The sequence below is a fragment of the Martes martes genome, assembly GCF_963455335.1.
Source record: "Martes martes genome assembly, chromosome: 4".
In the NCBI taxonomy this organism is placed as follows: domain Eukaryota; kingdom Metazoa; phylum Chordata; class Mammalia; order Carnivora; family Mustelidae; genus Martes; species Martes martes.
This window is the reverse complement of record NC_137891.1, coordinates 118129071-118148972: the sequence shown is the minus strand read 5'-3', so window position 1 is coordinate 118148972 and position 19902 is coordinate 118129071. Positions and strand designations below refer to the sequence as shown.

Below are 19902 nucleotides of genomic sequence, written 5' to 3'. Positions count from 1 at the left end.
GGCTAATGCAGCTGGTGACTTAAGTTGACTTCCTCATGTCTCTCAGCCTTCATGGAATTGAGGAGTTTGGGTCTTGCTCTGGTTTAGGCTTTGGCTTAAGCTCATGCACCATTCTGAAAATCCTAGGGCCTTTAAGAACTATGGTAAATCTATTTTGCTTGTGCTCTAGAAATTGTTGTTCCAACAGACAGCACATCTGTTCACAATATAGTTTACTGAATATTTTAAACCCACCATTGAGATCTACTGCTCAGGGAAAAAAAAAAAAGATTATTTTCAAAATATTACTGCTCACTGATAATATACCAGATTACTGGAGAGCTCTGATGGAGATGGACAAGAAGATGAATGTTGTTTTCATGCCTGCTAACACATCATCCATTTTGCAGCCAGGGGATCAAGGAGTGATTTCAACTTGCAATTCTCCTTATTTAAAAAATACATTTCATGAGGCTCTATCTATCCCAGATGGTGATTCCTCTGATGGATCCGGGCAAAGACCATTGAAAACCTTTCGGAAAAATTCAAGATCCCTTCAGATACATTCCTGATTCATGGAAAGAGGTCACAATATCGACATGAATAGGATTCTAGAAGAACTTGACTCCAGCCTCATCAATGACTTGGAGAGCTCAGAACTCCAGTGGAGGCAGGGACAGCAAATGTGGTGGAAACAGCAAGAGGACTACAAGCAGCAGGGGAGCCTGAACATGTGACTGGACGGCTGCGATCTCCTGACCGAACTTGCACAGTGGAGGGGCTGCTTCTTACTGATGAGCAAAGACAGAGGTTTCCTGAACTGGAATCTACTCCTGGTGAAGACGCTGTGAAGATGTTTGAAATGACAACAGAGGATGTGGAATATGACACATACTTAGTTGATAAAGTGGCAGTACAGCTTGAGAGGACTGACTCTAATTTTGAAAGAAGTTCTTCTGCAGATAAAATTCTATCAAACAGCTTCACATGCTATAGAGACTGTGAACGGGAGAGTCAATCAATCCTGCAAACTTCCTTGTTGTCTTATTTTAAGAAATTGCTACAGCCACCTGAATCTTATGAACCCTGATCAGTCACAGCCAACAACATAGAGGGAAGACCCACCACCAGCAAAAAGATTATGACTCATCAAAAGTTCAGATGATGGTTAGCATATTTTAGTGATAAAGTTTTTAAATTAAGGTATGTACATTACTTTTCTTAGGCATAACATTACTGAACACTTAGGAGTCTATGGGGTAAAGCTAACTTTTATATGCATGGGAAACCAAAAGCTTCATTTGACTTACTTTATTGTGATATTTACTTTATTGCAAGGTCTGGAAATGAACCTGTAATATTTCCAAGGTATGCCGATAACTATGTTTCGAATGGTACAGCTTTTTTTTTTTTTTTTAATTTTGTCATATTTCCTCCAACCAGGTGTTAGTAGAGAGAACAAGCTCTTCAAAGGCAGGATCCATGTTGTATATACATATCACCATGCTAGAAGCAAGTACTATGCTCAATGAATAAAATAAAACAGTAAATAAAACTCAAAACTTGGTAGCATATTTAATATTGCTTGAATCATTGGCTAACAAAAGCTAATTTTTATCAAACTTTAAAACCAGCTTAATTCTTTATGAATGCATCTCATCCTAGCTTGTGTCATGGCCGTGCACTATTACAAACAATTTCATGTATCAAACACTAATTGCATGTTTTCCAGGTGCCACGCATTGTGCTGAGCTCTAAGAAAACAGATTAGTACGACACTGTTCTCATTCCCACCCCTAGTGCAGGAAAGAGACACATAAATAAATAAGTTGAATATGATGTGGTATGAATCACAGAAGGGAAAGACTCTCTCAGAATAGATTATCAACTATTTCAAAGCTCTCTAGGGATATCTGTGATATTTGTATTTTGTTCTATGTTGTGGCTTTATTCCTTACTGTATGTTGTTCTAGAAGACTACTGAGGATCTTTTCAGTTCTAAAATGTTGACTAGATTTCCCTTAAGTCAAACTGGAATATAACATAATTCCATTTCCTATTGTTAAAATCTCCTGGACCGTGGAAAAAAGCTGGTCTTAATTTCCTATGGAAAAAAAATTGTATGAATTTCAAGACAATTATAAAGCCAATGTTTCTGCCTTCTCTGGAGTAAAATATTCCAGTTACAGCTGTCTACCTTCCTAAAGGCTATTTCTCATTCCTAGATAAGTAATCCTTTAACAAGTATAAAGTATACTTTGCAAATATAATTAAAAGTAATGTCCAAGTTAATTTTTGTATTTTTCTGTATCATTTGTCTCTTTTCCTTCTTTTTCTTTCCTTCCTCTTTCCATCCCTCACTTTCCATAAGCTTATGATCTTGATAGACATTATGCATGGAATACGAAAGCTGATAAAACCAATCCCTGCCCTTAAGGATCTTATAGCTCTCTCAGGAAGACAGTATAAAAATGTGTTACTAAGGAAACCACAAATAAAGTACTTGGTAGTTCAGAGTGAATAAAAATGAATAATCAGAAAAGGATTGAGGGAGGAAGTAGATAGACGTAATTTCCACAGGAAGAAGAATGGAGGAAATGCATTCTGGGAAAAGAAACTATGTAAAAAGGAACAGAGAGATATTTAAAAAAGAAAGCAAGCAAGCAAGCAAGCAAGCAAGCAAGCATTTGGTGTACTCAAAGAATTCCAAATAATAATGGAAGATCAGGCTGGAAAAGCAAGTTAAAGTCAAAGTTTGGGTGTCCTTGCATGTCATGCAACAGTGGTTGGAATTTATTATCCAGGGCAATGCAGAGCCACTGAGGACTTTTGAGCAAAAGAGCAAAATCAATAAAAACAAATTAGTCTCCTCAATTCCTAGAAAGTAGAGTGCATAAAGCAAGAGCTTTGAAATTACATAGAACCAGGTCAAATTATGGCTATTCCATTTGCTTAATGATGAGAACATTTCCTAAATTTCTCCCCTTAACCTAGTTTCCTCCTTTGTACACTAGGATACTAAAATCTTCCATATGACATATCATGGAAGGTAACTACACATGGTAGAGAGGACATACTCAACAAATGTTGTTTCCCACACCCCTTCTGTGTTTCCTATCTGCAGTAATGACATCTCAGATTTAGTTCAACACCTCACTTCTTTCCCACTCAACTAGTGGACAAATTCTTTCAATTCTCTCTGCACTGGCTCTTGTATTCACAATTTTCCTGACCTTTTCCCTTCCTCTACCCCATTTCAGACCTTCATCTCCAGTTGCTTGCATTATTGTTTTATGATTCGTTCCAGTTTAGGCCACTTCCAGGCTCTCTACATTCCAGCCCACACCACTGACTGGTTGGATTCATCTTCCTATAGCACTTTGTTGGTCCTATCACTGTCCCAGCTGAAATACATCTGTGTAGAATTAAGTCCAAATTCCTTAGTTTCACATTCAATGTCTGGTCCCCAAAACCTTTTTTTTTTCCCAGTAAAAGCTCCCATTAATCACAATGTTTCAGTCAAATAAAACAATTTTTGATTCCTGTATTGCTCCGGGCCCCCTGACACTGTGCCTTCACTCATGCCATTTCACTGCCTGGAATCCCTTCTTCTTATCACACTTCATTCAACTATAAAAGAAGCTGACTTGCTGACAAAGGCATTAAGGAAAATTAGAAAGAATTTGGGTCTTTGGTGGCATCACTGAACCACTGAATTCACTAATCCCAGGACCCCCAACCTCAGGACTGCTTATTATGTGATCTAATATATTCCTTTGTGGTTTAAATCACTTGCCACTTGCATTGGGTTATTTTATTATTAGCAGTTCAAAGCATCCTATATGATAATGTGGTTACTCCCTTAATGAACTCAAATTTAGCATGATAATATAGGAGATGACTTCTACACAGCTCTTTATATTTTTCAATAAAATTAGGTGTAACCCCAAGAAGGAATCATGCCTTCCTACTCTGTGCACCTATTGAACTAGAATCATTGAATCCTTCTGGTCCCATTGGCCACAGGAAGATAAAGACTTCAGAAAAGATTAAACAGTTGCTGCATATTCCTAACTCACCAGTAACCCTGTTCACTGGACTAAAAATTAGTCCTCCAAGGTATGAAGGCAAGACAGAACGTGTCTGTGGGTTTCCTTCCCTGTACCCAGTACCTGTTGTACCTGCTGTGGTTCCCAAGCCAGGCTTTACCGCTGCTGGCAGTAAAACAGATTTTCCTCTCCTCAGATGAAAATCATTGCAGAAAATGTTGGTTATTCAGACTTTAGAATGAATAAACAATCCCTTTCTTGCTCCCAGTGTAATGTTTTTATATTTACCACTTTCATTCTCATGGAACATAGGTCAAATCCTCAGGGGCTAGGCCAGGAGAAAGCGTTAGACCCACCACAACCATGTATCCCCGAGTCATACCAGTCTCTCTGCTCCCTGCGTTCAGGGGGCTCTTGGAGCATCACTCTCAAAAAGCTAATGTGGCCATTTTCCTCCACTTACTATTTTTTTTTAAGATTTTATTTATTTATTTGGGGGAGAATGAGTGAGAGAGAGCATGAGAGAGGAGAAAGTCAGAGGGAAAAGCAGACTCCCCAAGGAGCCGGGAGCCTGATGTGGGACTCGATCCTGGAAGTCTGGGATCATGACCTGAGCCGAAGGCAGCTGCCCAACCAACTGGGCCACCCAGGCGCCCTCCACTTACTATTTTCTCCCTAAAGTTTGTAGGACTCAGGCCCCAAACTTATTTTCCCATCTTTCCAGGGAAATTCAAAAAATAAGACTCGGGAAGAGTCAAGATGGCAGAGGAGTAGCAGGCTGAGATGACATCAAGTAGCAGGAGATAAGCTAGATAGTTACCAAACCATTCCAAACACCTACAAATCCAACAGGAGACTGGAGAAGAAGAAATTCTAGAAGCAATTCTAGAAACAGAAAATTGACCACTTTCTGAAAGGTAGGACCTGCAGAGAAGTGAATTGAAGCAATGGGAAGATAGACCACGGCGGGGGCGGGGCGGGGGGTGAGGCTCCCAGCAAGCAGCAGAGCAACAGAGCACAAAATCAGAACTTTTAAAAGTCTGCTCCACTGAGGGACATCACTCCAGAGGCTAAGCAGGGGTGGAGCCCTCACACGGACAGTGTGGTCTCAGGTCCCGCGGGGTCACAGAAGGATCAGGGGTGTCTGAGTGTCACAGGGCTCACAGGTATTAGAGTGAGGAAGCTGGCTACAGAGACGGAGCAGAGGAGTGAGCTCTCAGCTCGGGGTTACCTTAAACTGTAATCTGTGGCACATTCAGGCCACTGCTCTTTCAGCAGGGACCCCACAAGTGGCAGATCCAGGGAGAACCCCCTGGAAGAGTGGCAGGGATCTACTGGGTATGGAGACTCCAGGCAGGGCTGTGTGCCAGAGACAGAGATGCTCAGTCACAGCCGGGTGAGCTCAGAGCATGGCCAGAGACCAAGGAGATTGGAGTGATTGAGCGCCTTTCTCTGAGGGCACGCTGAGGAGTGGGGCCCCGAGCTCTTGACTCCTCTAGCCCGGAGATTGGGAGGCCACCATTTTCATTCTCGTCCTCCAGAGCTCTAGGAAAAGCATTCAGGGAAAAAAAGCTCCTGAGAGCAAACCCAGGCAGATTACTTAGCCCAGCCCCTGGCAAGGGCAGAGCAATTCCGCCTCGGGCAAAGACATTTGAGAATCACCAAAACATGCCCCTCTCCTCCAGAAGATCAGCAAGAACCAAGCTCACTGATTAAGGAGAACAGCAGAATTCCAGAGGAGGGGAAAGCAAAGCATGGAATTCATGGCTTTCTCCTCATGATTCTTTAGTCTTGCAAAGTTAAATTTTTTTAATTTTATTTTTTCTTATTCTAATTTTTTAAACTTTTACTCTTTCCTCTTTTAACGTTTCTTTAACTACTTTATCTTAACAATACCTTTCTTAAAAAAAATCTTTTTGAACTTTCATTATTATAGTCATATTTTATCCTTCATTGTATCTAACTTTATTTTTTATATACACATAGGGTTTTTTCTTCTAAAAAATTTTGGGATACAACTTCTTCTAATAGATCAAAATATACCCCAAATCTAGAACAGGGTTTTTTCTAGTCTCCAGCCTGAGCAAATTCTCTCCACTTTCTTTTTCTTTCTTTTCCCAACCAACTTATCTTATCAACTCCATTTTTAGAATTTTTTAAAAATTTTCATCTTTACAGTCAAATTCCATCCCTTCACCGTGTTTACCCTTATACATATATGTTTTTTAATACATTTTTTATATATTTTACATATACAAACACACACACACACACACACACACACACATACACATATGTTTTTCTTTCTTTAAAATTTTGGGAGGTAGTCTCTTCTAAGAGACCTAAATACTCCCAAAATCAGGTGTGTGGCTCTGCTCTATTCACCAGTCTAATATATATATTTTCTTTTTTAATTTTTTTTAACTTCTTTTTACCCCTTCTCCCACGATTTGGGGTCTCTTCTGATTTGGTTAATGCACAATTTTTCTGGGGTCTTTGCCACCCTTTTCGTATTTTATTCTCTCGTTCATATATTCTTATCTGGATAAAATGACAAGGCAGAAAAACCCACCACAAAAAAAAGAGAGCAAGAGACAGTACCGAAGGCTAGGGACCTAATCAATATGGACGTTGGTAATATGTCAAATCTAGAGTTCAGAATGATGATTCTCAAGGTGCTAGCTGGGCTTGAAAAAGGCATGGAAAATATCAGAGAAACCCTGTCTGGAGAAATAAAAGCCCTTTCTGGAGAAATAAAAGAACTAAAATCTAACCAAGCTGAAATCAAAAAAGCTATTAATGAGGTGTAATAAAAAACGAAGTCTCTTACTGTTAGGATAAATGAGGCAGAAGAGAGAATTAGTGATATAGAAGACCAAATGACAGAGAATAAAGAAGCTGAGCAAAAGACAGACAAACAACTACTGGACCACGAGGGGAGAATTCGAGAGATAAGGGATACCATAAGACGAAACAATATTAGAATAATTGGGATTCCAGAAGAAGAAGAAGAAGGGGGGGGGCGAAGGTATATTGGAGCAAATTGTTGTAGAAAATTTCCCATATATGGCAAAGGGAACGAGCATCAAAATCCAGGAGGTGTAGAGAATTTCCCTCAAAATCAATAAGAATAGGTCCACACCCTGTCATCTAATAGTAAAACTTACAAGTCTTAGTGACAGAGAGAAAATCCTGAAAGCAATCCAGGACAAGAATTCTGTAACATACAATGGTAAAAATATTAGATTGGCTTCAGACTTATCCACAGAGACCTGGCAGGCCAGAAAGAACTGGCATGATATATTCAGAGCATTAAATGAGAAAAACATGCAGCCAAGAACACTATATCCAGCTAGGCTATCATTAAAAATAGAAGGAGAAATAAAAAGCTTCCAGGACAAACAAAAACTAAAAGAACCTGTAAACACCAAACAGCTCTACAGGAAATATTGAAAGGGTCCTCTAAACAAAGAGGCTAAAAGTAATAGACCAGAAAGGAACAGAGACAATATACAGTAACAGTCACCTTACAGGAAATATAATGGCACTAAATTCATATCTCTCAATAGTTACCCTGAATGTAAATGGGCTAAATTCCCCAATCAAAAGACACAGGGATTCAGAATGGATAAAAAAACAAAACCCATCAGGGCACCTGGGTGGCTCAGTGGGTTAAGCCTCTGTCTTCAGCTCAGGTCATGATCTCAGGGTCCTGGGATCGAGCCCCGCATCCAGCTCTCTCCTCAGCAGAGAGCCTGCTTCCCCCTCTTTCTCTGCCTGCCTCTCTGCCTACTTGTGCTCTCTCTGTCAAATAAATAAAATCTTAAAAAAAAAAAAAATCAATATGCTGTCTACAAGAAACTCATTTTAGACCCAAAGACACCTCCAGATTTAAAGTGAGGGGGTAGAAAACAATTTACCATGCTAATGGACATCAAAAGAAAGCTGGGGTAGCAATCCTTCTATCAGATCAATTAGATTTTAAGACAAAGACTACAATAAGAGATGAGGAAGGACATTATATCATACTCAAAGGGTCTGTCCAACAAGAAGATCTAACAATTTTTAATATCTATGCCCCTAACATGGGAGCAGCCAACTATATAAACCAATTAATAACAAAAATCTAAGAAACACATCGGCAATGAGACAATAATAATAGGGGACTTTAACACCCCCCTCACTGAAATGGACAGATCATCCAAGCAAAAGATCAACAAGGAAATAAAGGCCTTAAATGACACACTGGACCAGATGGACATCACAGATATATTCAGAACATTCCATCCCAAAGCAACAGAATACACATTCTTCTCGAGTGCACATGGAACATTCTCCAGAATAGATCACATCCTGGGTCACAAATCAGGTCTCAACCAGTACCAAAAGATTGGGATCATTCCCTGCATAAGTTCAGACCACAATGCTCTGAAGCTAGAACTCAATCACAAGAGGAAATTTAGAAAGAACCCAAATACATGGAGGCTAAAGAGGATCCTACTGAAGAATGAATGGGTCAACCAGGAAATTAAAGAAGAATTGAAAAAAATTCATGGGAACAAATGAAAATGAAAACACAACTGTTCAAAATCTGTGGGACACAGCAAAGGCAGTCCTGAGAGGAAAATATATAGTGATACAAGCCTCTCTTAGGAAAGGTTCCAAATACACAATCTAACCCTACACCTAAAGGAGCTGAAGAAGGAACAACAAAGAAAGCCTAAACCCAGCAGGAGAAGAAAAATAACAAAGATCAGAGCAGAAATCAATGAAATAGAAACCAAAAAAACAAACAAACAAACAAACAAAAAACATTAGAACAAATCAACGAAACTAGGAGCTGGTTCTTTGAAAGAATTAATAAGATTGATAATGCCCTGGCCAGACTTATCAAAAAGAAAAGAGAAAGAACCCAAATAAATAAAATCATGAATGAAAGAGGAGAGATCATAACCAACACCAAAGAAATACAAACAATTATAAGAACATATTATGAGCAACTATACACCAGCAAATTTGACAATCTGGAAGAAATGGATGCATTCCTAGAAACATATAAACTACCACAACTGAACCAGGAAGAAATAGAAAACCTGAACAGACCCATAACCAGTAAGGAAATTGAAGCAGTCATCAAAAATCTCCCAACAAACAAGAGCCCAGGGCCAGACAGCTTCCCAGAGGAATTCTACCAAACATTTAAAGAAGAATTAATTCCTATTCCCCTGAAACTGTGCCAAAAAATAGAAGTGGAAGGAAAACTTTCAAACTCATTTTATGAGGCCAGCATTACCTTGATCCCAAAACCAGACAAAGATCCCATCAAAAAAGAGAATTACAGACCAATATCCTTGATGGACACAGATGCGAAAATTCTCACCAAAATACTAGCCAATAGAATCTAACAGTACATTAAAAGGATTATTCACCATGACGAAGTGGAATTTATTCCGGGGCTGCAAGGTTGGTTCAACATCCACAAATCAATCAATGTGAAACAATATATTAATAAAAGAAAGAATAAGAACCACATAATACTCTCAGTAGATGCTGAAAAAGCACTTGACAAAGTACAACATCCTTTCTTGATCAAAACTCTTCACAGCATAGGGATAGAGGGTACATACCTCAATATCATCAAAGCCATCTATGAAAAACCCACCGCAAATATCATTCTCAATGGAGAAAAACTGACAGATTTTCTGCTAAGGTCAGGAACATGGCAGGGATATCCATTATCACCGCTGCTATTCAACACAGTACCAGAAGTCCTAGCCTCAGCAATCAGACAACAAAAAGAAATTAAAGGCATCCAAATCAGCAAATAAGTCAAACTATCACTCTGAAGATGATATGATACTTTATGTGGAAAACCCAAAATACTCTACTCCAAATCCGCTAGAACTTGTACAGGAATTCAGTAAAGTGTCAGGATATAAAAATCAATGCACAGAAATCAGTTGCATTTCTATAAACCAACAACAAGACAGAAGAAAGAGAAATTAAGGAGTCAATCCCATTTACAATTGTACCCAAAACCATAAGATACTTAGGAATAAAACTAACCAAAGAGTCAAAGAAGCTGTACTCAGAAAACTATAAAGTACTCATGAAAGAAACTGAGGAAGACACAAAGAAATGGAAAAATATTCCATGCTCATGAATTGGAAGAACAAATGTCTCTGCTACCTAAAGCAATCTACACATTTAATGCAATTCTTATCAAAATACAATCCATTTTTCCAAAGAAATGGAACAAATAATCCTAAAATTCATATGGAACCAGAAAAGACCTCAAATAGCCAGAGGAATGTTGCGGGGGGGGAGCCAAAGTTGGTGGCATCACAATTCCAGACTTCAAGCTCTATTACAAAGCTGTCATCATCAAGACAATATGGTACTGGCAAAAAACAGACACATACACCAGTGGAACAGAATAGAGAGCCCAGAAATAAACCCTCAACTCTATGGTCAACTAATCTTTGACAAAGCAGAAAAGAATGTCCAATGGAAAAAAGTCTCTTCAACAAATGGTGTTGGGAAAATTGGACAGCCACATGCAGAAAAATAAAACTGGACCATTTCCTTATACCATGCACAAAAATAGACTCTAAATGGATGAAGGACCTCAATGTGAGAAAGGAATCTATCAAAATCCTTGAGGAAGCAACCTCTTCTACCTCAGCTGCAGCAACTTCTTCGTAGAAACATCACCAAAGGCAAGGGAAGCAAGGGCAAAAATGAACTATTGGGACTTCATCAAGATCAAAATCTTCTGCACAGCAAAGGAAACAGTTAACAAAATTAAAAGACAACTGACAGAATGGAAGAAGATATTTGCAAATGGCATATCAGATAAAGGGCTGGTATCCAAAATGTATAACGAACTTATCAAACTGAACACCCAAAGATCAAACAATCCAATCAAGAAATGGGCAGAGGACATGAACAGACATTTCTGCAAAGAAGACATCCAGATGGCCAACAGACACATGAAAAAGTGCTCCACATCACTCAGCATCAGGGAAATACAAATCAAATCCTCAATGAGATACCACCTCATGCCAGTCAGAATGGCTAAAATTCATAAGTCACGAAACAACAGATGTTGGCAAGGATGTGGAGAAAGGGGAACCCTCCTACACTGTTGGTGCAGCCATTCTGGAAAACAGCATGGAGGTTCCTCAAAAAGTTGAAAATAGAGCTACCCTATGACACAGAAATCACACTACTGGGTATTTACCCTAAAGATACAAATGTAGTGATCTGAAGGAGCACGTGCACCCAAATGTTTATAGCAGCAATGTCCACAATGGTCAAACTATGGAAAGAACCTAGATGTCCATCAACAGATGAAAGGATAAAGAAGATGTGGTATATATATACAATGGAATACTATGCAGCCATCGAAAAATGAAATCTTGCCATTTGCAACAATGTGGATGGAACTAGAGGTATTATACTGAGCGAAATAAGTCAATCAGAGAAAGACAATTATCATATGATCTCCCTGATATGAGGAATTTTAGAGGCAAAGTGGGGGCTTGGTGGGTAGAGAAGGAAAAAATGAAGCAAGATGGGATTGGGAGGGAGACAAACCATAAGAGACTCTTAATCTCACAAAACAAATTGAGGGTTGCCGGGGGGAGGGGCGTGAGGAGAGGGTGGTTGGGTTATGGACATTGGGGAAGGTATGTGCTATGGTGAGTTCTGTGAAATGCGTAAACCTGGTGATTCACAGACCTGTAACCCTGGGGTAAGAATACATTATATGTTAATAAAAAATAAAAAATTTTTTTAAAAAAACTGATATCATAAAGTTCCTCTGGTGGGTGATTCACTATAAACCTTGGGATCTCCAATTGCATTACTAACTTTTATGCTATAGTGTAGTTTATTTGAGTGCATGCCTTGTCTTCCTCTAAAGCAAGGCTCTGGAGGGCAGTTTTCCTATATGTTTCATCTTTGTTCCCCCAGCACAGTTTCCTGAGTGTGACAGATTCACGGTCAACAATGAAGGGAATATAGAGTCGCTATGGTTAGAATGGGATGAGTAAGGAGGATACTGGAGCCAGAAAGACTACTTAAGAAGCAGTGATCCAGACAAGAGGGCATACCCTAACTGCTGGAAATGGCCAAGTGTAATAGATTTGGGAGATATTACAGGGGTATTGTTATCAGAGATTCTGATGAACGGTATGGAGGAGATTAAGAAAGGAAGAGAAACCAACCTGATTATGGAATACAAAACACACAAAGTTAGGAAATAGCATTAAATGAATGAACATGAGAAAGAAATGAAGAGCATAGAAGGAAATGGGAACCAGAAGAAATGAGTTTACTTTTAGTTTCTCTACATTTCTGCTGGCAAGAGCACCAAAGTTGAACATAACATTCTATTAATTATTCAACTGATAGATAAGACCTGAGAGTGTTGCTCTGAAAATATTCCTTCCAAAAGATAGTTTTCTGCCAAAATCTGTTGTTCCTTGTTCCCCAAGAACATGGCTGGTCTATATTTCGCAGCCCCTTTTGAATCTTGGGGTGGCTACATGACAGTTCTCACCAATGGACTAGGAAGAGAAATAAAATGTGCCACCTCCAGGCTGAGCTTCTGTAAAGGTCTGCTTTCTCAATAGTCTCCCTCTTGCTACTACTTAAGTTTCACAGCAACCTGATATCCACCATGAAGAGGATGATAAGACACTGTGGCATGGTGAGCACATGTGAGCATGGTGAGCACATGGAGGGGAAAACCTGGATCCCTGAATGGATAACACAGCCATTTGCTGACCTGGAATCTTTACTTTGGATCATTATGCCAGAGAAAAACGAAATTCATTTGAGGCCACTGGATTACGATTAGATCTCTTTTCGTTATGGCATTACCTGAATTCACACAAATTCTGTTTGTTTGGGGCTCCTATGGCTTTAACAGGAGGCAGCCTTATTCTAAGGCTGAGGAGAGCCCCACTGTTTCTAAACTATTTACTCATTAAGAAAGCATAAAATGTCCACTGAAAGATAGGGTAGACTTTAGGGATAACTTTAAGGGCAACCTAAAGGTTACAGATTATAAATTATATATATAGCTATACAAGTTTAAAAAAAACTTTTTCCAGCTCTCAGTAACAGAAAAACTAGACTGATTTTTTTATGCATCACCAAAACAAAACAAAACAAAAAAACCCACCTTTTTTAATATACATCACAAAACCAAGAGCTTTTCCCCTCCTTGCCACAGTTGCTAGGAAATTCAGAGACGTATCTGTGGTTTGATAGCAAACACACCAGCAAATACACAAGGCCGTGGACACATGCTCTGTGAATTCTTGGTCAGTGGCTTTCATTTGCTTACTCACATTTTCTCTTTTTACCGATGACCTCAACTATAACTTCTGCACTCCTAAACCGAGTAAGATGTAAGTCACTTCAAATAATTCGGGAATAAAATGAAACATAAAAGAAAAAAATACATTTCAAAGGGCCCATTTAAAAAAAAAAAAACAAGTTCTATATGCACAAAGAAGCTATAAAACTTGATGAGACAATGTGCACTGTTCCAAAGGTGATTCAAAACAGCACCACTTGGATAATCCACTTTGTAGCCTGCAATTTTCTGCTTTTGACACACAAGAATATATTTATTAGGCTATTTATAGATTTTTAACATATAATTTACTGTTCCAAACACTCACTTCTTGATCTTTGCTCTTTAGACCAGACATCTAGTTCATGTAGCATATATACTATTCAATTGTCATAATAAGAGAGGCAAAATGAAAACACTGTTTTAATTTAGTACATAATTATATTTTAGTAACTCTTTCTGTATTTTGGTTACATTATTTACATGTATAAATGAAATAAATAATTTTCATAGGCGTTCTAACAAATTTGAATGGACTTTTTGTAATGGTTTCCACCTCCTACAAGTTTAATGATACCATATTGGAGGAATTATATAATCACTGAAAAGATTCTGGAAGGTAGCGCAGTAGTCATGTTATACCTATTCAAAAGTGATATGAAAGGTCAATTCCATTTAAGACTTCATATATATATACACCCTAATTTTAAGGCTGCTCCAAACGCCTTACATATAATCATGAACACTTTGCATATAATAGTGGCAGTGTTAGTTTAAGAAAAACATATACTGGACTTTACACTAAGTGTATTTAATATTTAAATATGATTAATTTTAAAGAATTTAGGAAATTTTAGGTAACCAAAAACATATTTCTGATATTTCTACAATGCCCGAGATTCACGGTCTCCAGGCAACTAGGGAGCACATGGCTGCACGGGGTCTGGCCTATTCTCCCAGCACTGTTATACATTCAGTTGATGATTTATTCAATCCCAGTTTCAAACCCGCCATTAGCTCCCTCATTGCTTTAATGCAACTAGTCCACCATTCATAACTGTCAGGGACCGATTCATTGGAACTGGGACATTTAAGGCCTCCAATGTGTAAAAATGTCTTTTTTCTTGTTAGCCTATATAAGACTATAAATGCTATTGTTTTATTCTTTCACATTCTCCCCTTCTTATACATACTTCAGAAGACATTTACCCAATTTTTAAACTAACCTGTCACGGGAAACATACTTGAATCTTAAGTACACATGGCATTTTAGAGATGTTTTTGCTTGTGGTTGATAGCCATGGCCTCTGAAAGCCTCTCAACTCATCCTGGGTAAGTCATGTTGGCCTTTATAAAATAAAAATAAACCACAACATGTACAACCTGACAGGAGTAAGTGACCAAGTGACTAAAACTTGGTGAGTTTTTTGACAAAACATGACAGAGAAGTGACCACTTAGATACTGCTGATTCTTTTATGTTTTAGAAAAATACAGAATTTGCAGTAATGAATGAATCTCAAGTAATGGCTGAATCTCAATCTCATAACATGTCAAGAAAGACTTAAGCCATGGAAAAATGTGTAGCACATAATCCCATTTTCATAAAGTTGAAAAATATCAAACAGAAAAAACAAAGGAATGGTTAACTAAAAATTCAGGTTATCATTACATGGGAGACATAAAGTTGAGAGAATGAGATCTAAAGAGACACATAAGGGACTTCCAAAATTCCTGTGAAAACTTAGAAAAATAAATCCCAAAGATGAGAAAAACATTCTTAGTTTAGTCAGTGGATAGTGGGCAAAACGTTGTTCCTGTATAATTATTTTGGTAAGGAAAGCTTATTAAGATTTTCATGGAAAGAAAGGTTTATGGTATACTAGTTCAGTTAGAAAATGTCAGTCCTAATATTATGAAAGCTCAGAAAGTCTTCTCGGGAGAATTTCCTGATGTTTTGCCCGTCTCATCAGGAATGTCGACAGAGGAATAAAATGGCACTCGATCTTCTGGACAGCTTGGTGTTTTGTCTTTGGCTGTCAAGCAAAAAGGACTGCAACTGCACTCATCTGGAGAAGATTAGAATATTCTGCAAAATCAGACAACGCAGAAAATGGAATAACAGAATACTGGCCAGCCATTTCCTCCAACTTGCATTGGAAGAGGGTGTAATCCCACCTCATAGCACAGGGGTTAATTAACTACAATCTCAACAGTATAAATACTTAGAGATGAAAATGTACGTAGACACTTATATTCCCACATGGGAGGCATAAAGATTGCATACCATGGAAATTCTTCATTCGAAAGGGAAAAAATCCACTTGATACACAGATAGCATTTTATTTTTTAAATCTGAAAACTTCTAAAAATTAATCATTTATTCAGATAGTCAGAAGTTCTTATGTGTTGAAATGCATATACTTAGAGGCTGTCCATAGCAAGTTCATGATTTAAATTCTAAGTTTAAAACTGATTGATTTTGATATTTTTCAGAGGTTTCTCTAAAAGCACCTGCACCTGTTCTAAAAGGGTATTTATTATTTAGAGACCATTTAATTTGAGGTTGAAATATATATGTATGGGTGTGTATATATGTGTACATATGCATATATGCACACATATATACACACAGACAAGCATACATATACATATATGTACATATATATGTATGTGTTCAAATAAAAATTTGAGTAAAATATGCACTTTGTTTCTTCAAAATTAACTTTAAGGAATTTTTAAACTGCATTCTTCCTTTAATACTACGTACCATGCAATAAGCCTTGTATTACATCATTATATCAACTGAACACAGATATTCCCCAAAGAACTGGTTTAGGGAAGTGGCACAACTTGGCAGCCTGTCCCATCCCCCTTTAGCTTGCATTCCAATTAAGTCTAACCATGAGGGAATGGCTTTCTGCCAAGAGCACAACAAAGGAGAGGACAATGTTAGTCTTGGGCCATGGGGAAATTAAAGGCAATAATGGAGAATGGGGTTTCTGGAATTGCCCCCTCTGATCTAACCTGAGAAATGTTGAGAAGGGACTGGTGTGAACCAGTTATGTCTTCTTAAGTCCTGATCTGTTTGTCTGTAATAAGCCTTTGGGACATAAGGCTTCCAAATGAAACTGTAGTACGCACAGGCTATCAAGAGGGTGAGATCTCCTGGATTCTGTGTTCTAATGCCTGTGCCCCTTCTAGTGGTATGTAACCACCCCTCTTCAACTCCCAGAGCCTAGCTAACTATCTGAAGCCAAGTTTCCACAGTAGAAAATAGGTGGAGACCTGGCATTGTATCAGATCCCTTGGTCCCTACATGGGCAAAGTTGCTTCTTTGGGACTTGGATCCTGATATAATGAAGAGATGGGACAGCTGAATCCTAACCCCAGCTCTGCCATCGACTTACTGTGCACCCCTGGGCAAGTCATTTCCAGTCTCTGAGCCTTTCTCCTGTATGAGATTCTTTCCTCGTTTTCAAAATCTAGGCTCCAAGGAGCCTAGAGGTCTCTGAAATCCTTTCAGGGTGTTTGAGAGATCAAAAAGCTTTTCATAGTAATACTCAGATGTCATCTGCCTATTTTACTCTCCTTTGCTCACAAGTATTCAGTGCAGTTGTCCAGAAGCCACATGAGGAGGCCATGAGATTGACGTGGTGTTAATGCCTCGTTAGCCTGCATAAGTGATCAAAACCTAAGCCATTGTCCATACACGGAATCTGAGAAAAGGAAACAGGGACAACTAGTCACCAAGAGCTGAGTGGACTTTCCCAAATAAGGCCATTACTGAAGCTATAGCTAATCGAGTAACTTCTTTGCTTCTGCATCTTCCCTATTAAACTCCGTACCCCTAGCTCCTGTTAGTGGAGTGCTCCTAACCACTTTGGGGTTAGAGTTGGCCAGTGTGACTTGATTTTGGCTCAAATAAACTCTTGAAACTTTTACTGTCCCTCAGTGTATCTTTTAACATATGTAATATTGCAACAGGTTAAATGTAGAAACAGGTAAGAGAATCCAGCTATCTTCCTTTAAATCAGGTCTTAAAGAGATTTACAAAAATAAGTAAAACGTTGCCATGCTTTTCACTGATAAAAATGTACTGTTTCTCACAAAAATGTTTCACTGACAATGTGTTTATTAACATTATTTTAAATGAATTAATAAACATTTGACTTTAATATCTAATACAATAAATAATGATAGATATGATTCACATAAACCAAAGCTCTTTGGAGTCCTCAATAATTTTTAAGGTTATAAAGTAGCCCTCAGATCAGTATACTTGAGAACTGCTGGACCAGATGATTTGAGACCACTTTCAGTGTTATGATTCTTTGATATCCTAGACATCATCAGATATTACTACCATGGTGAACAACTTCATAGGAGAATTAAAATCTCTAATATATCTTGTCTTGTAGACACAATCTATAAATAATGTAAAATATTTTCTAAATTAAACAAAAATTGGTAAAGAATTAATTGTTCACCCAGAGGACCTATTAGACCTGCCAACTTCTGAATAAAGCCAGAGCTAGTTCCTCATTCATGGGTTACTCTGCTATTCCTATTGAGGCCACTATTCCTGAAATCCTTATTCTACATGTCTATACCAGGAATCAGTCCCTGCTCCAGAGTCAGTCACTTGAGGAGCAAGGGAAGCCCATGCAGTGACTGTGCAAAATTCTAACCAGTGGGGTCACTATACACTGAACACCAGTCAATCACATCTTCACCTTGGGAGATTTGAAGGTGTCATATGGAAAGATCTATGAAGAGTAATTAATGTGTCATGCACGCTGAAAGACACAAGGGCAGCTATGAAAACTGAAGCTAGAAAGAACTAGAAGCCATTCAGACCTAGAAGCTGTTAGATACAGAGAATGAGAGTAGGGAGAAAAGCCATTCACAAATGTAGTGGGCAAAAAGGAAAGTAAAAGCACCAGCACCTAACACCTAAAAACAGGGACAACTAGTCACCAAGAGCTGAGTGCTGGTTAGGTGCCACCTAACAGTAGAGAATGGAGAGAACCTGAAAGCAGATGGAGCAGCAAAGACGACTCAAAATTGCCACCCAAGAATGGCATACTGGCAGTGTTGCTCCTGGCCCATTGGGATAGTTTCCCAAATGATGTTTCAGGTCTCCATGAGTCTACTGCTCAGCTGCTGGAGTGAGTGCCTGTCCCTATGTCCATGCATCTGTACATACAACATCCATGGACCCTGGGGTTTTCCTCTTTCTTTATGGCCCAGGAAGTCTGACACAGCTCAACAGTGCTGGAGCTTCCATTTGGGATATTGAAACTTAGAGGGATAAGAGAAAAGTGGAATATTTCCTTAAAGCAAGTACACAGAATAAGCTTTGAAGAGTTACATATATGACTCTACATGTGATTTGTATATAATTTACAAGTACATGTCTTTGGAGAGTTCTAACTTTCCTCTTTAAGGAAATAATAAATTAAAATTGCCACTTAATGTCTGAGGGTGTAGACTCAAATCACTTCAGAGGCATATAACCAATGTCACTGAGTGAGGCAGAGTGGTGTCAGACAACAGGGAGTGGAGGAAACTATAGCAAGTAAGACATACAGCAGGGAGTGGGGTGAGGTTTGAGTAGCTGTTCTCTATTTCCAATCATTTCACCCGCAATAGTGTCTCATTTTTAAATCCTCTGCAACCCAACTTCAGCACTCAGCACTCACTGAAGGTCTCCAAAGAATTCAGTCTCAAAATAAAACAAAACAAAACCCAGTAGTGCATAATGGAGTCTTCACTGAGGTGGAGATTTTCCTTACGTTTCACAGCAAGGTAGTCAATAGCTTCAAGATCCCCAAACAGACACATAAATTCTCCCAAGTTTTTTTCACCCCATATCTGAAACAAGATTTACATCAAATTTCTCTTTACCTTTCTGTCTTCAAGCTCCCACGTTTCGTCTAGCCTTGTTATTACCTATATCCCATTCCAGATTTTTCTCTTGAGAATTTAAAGTGTATCAGGTCCTTTATGACACAAAGCAACACAGTTCTGACCTGGCTGCTTCACCAGACATTGCAGAGGCCAACACCCCAAGGCCATGCCTAGAAAAGCTCACAGCTCAGCTCCCATCTGGAGCTGTCCACCTCAGAGAAGAGGTCAGCTGCCATACTGCTACCCATGCAGCCCTGTGAGGTGCTCACCACCCATCTTGATGAACTTTTCCAAGCACTTCTTGCAAACATGCATCAACTGGGCTGTCCCCAAGAAGAATCCTAGTGAAGATAATTTTCTTTATACAGTTAAAGAAGTACTAGTACAACCAGGATGACTGGGAAGATGACTGTGGGTTTAAAAAAATCTGAAAATAAAGAGTCAGAAACATAGCACTAGAGCCCAAGGGAGGGGTGAGGGCTGAAAACACGAATCGGGATGCATTCAGGGTAGGGCTGGAGTAGTAAGATGGAATGAAGGAAAGAGCATAGAGAATGAAGAGAAGTATGAGAAAAGAGCAGAGGTAAGACTT

General features: G+C 38.7%; 1 protein-coding gene across 3 annotated transcripts in view; it reads right to left on the bottom strand.

Annotated features, from left to right (window-relative positions):
* The window catches only part of LOC308341538 (uncharacterized protein), a 204795-nt gene that overhangs the window by 182893 nt on the left and 2000 nt on the right, over positions 1-19902 (bottom strand). The window contains exon 1 of one of the 3 annotated variants that reach the window (XM_080801570.1): positions 14625-14747. The exons of the other annotated variants lie outside the window; for them this stretch is intronic. The gene's annotated coding sequence lies outside the window, so the exon portion shown is untranslated. Of the gene's footprint in view, positions 1-14624; positions 14748-19902 lie in introns of those variants that run through there. 3 annotated transcript variants of the gene reach the window in all.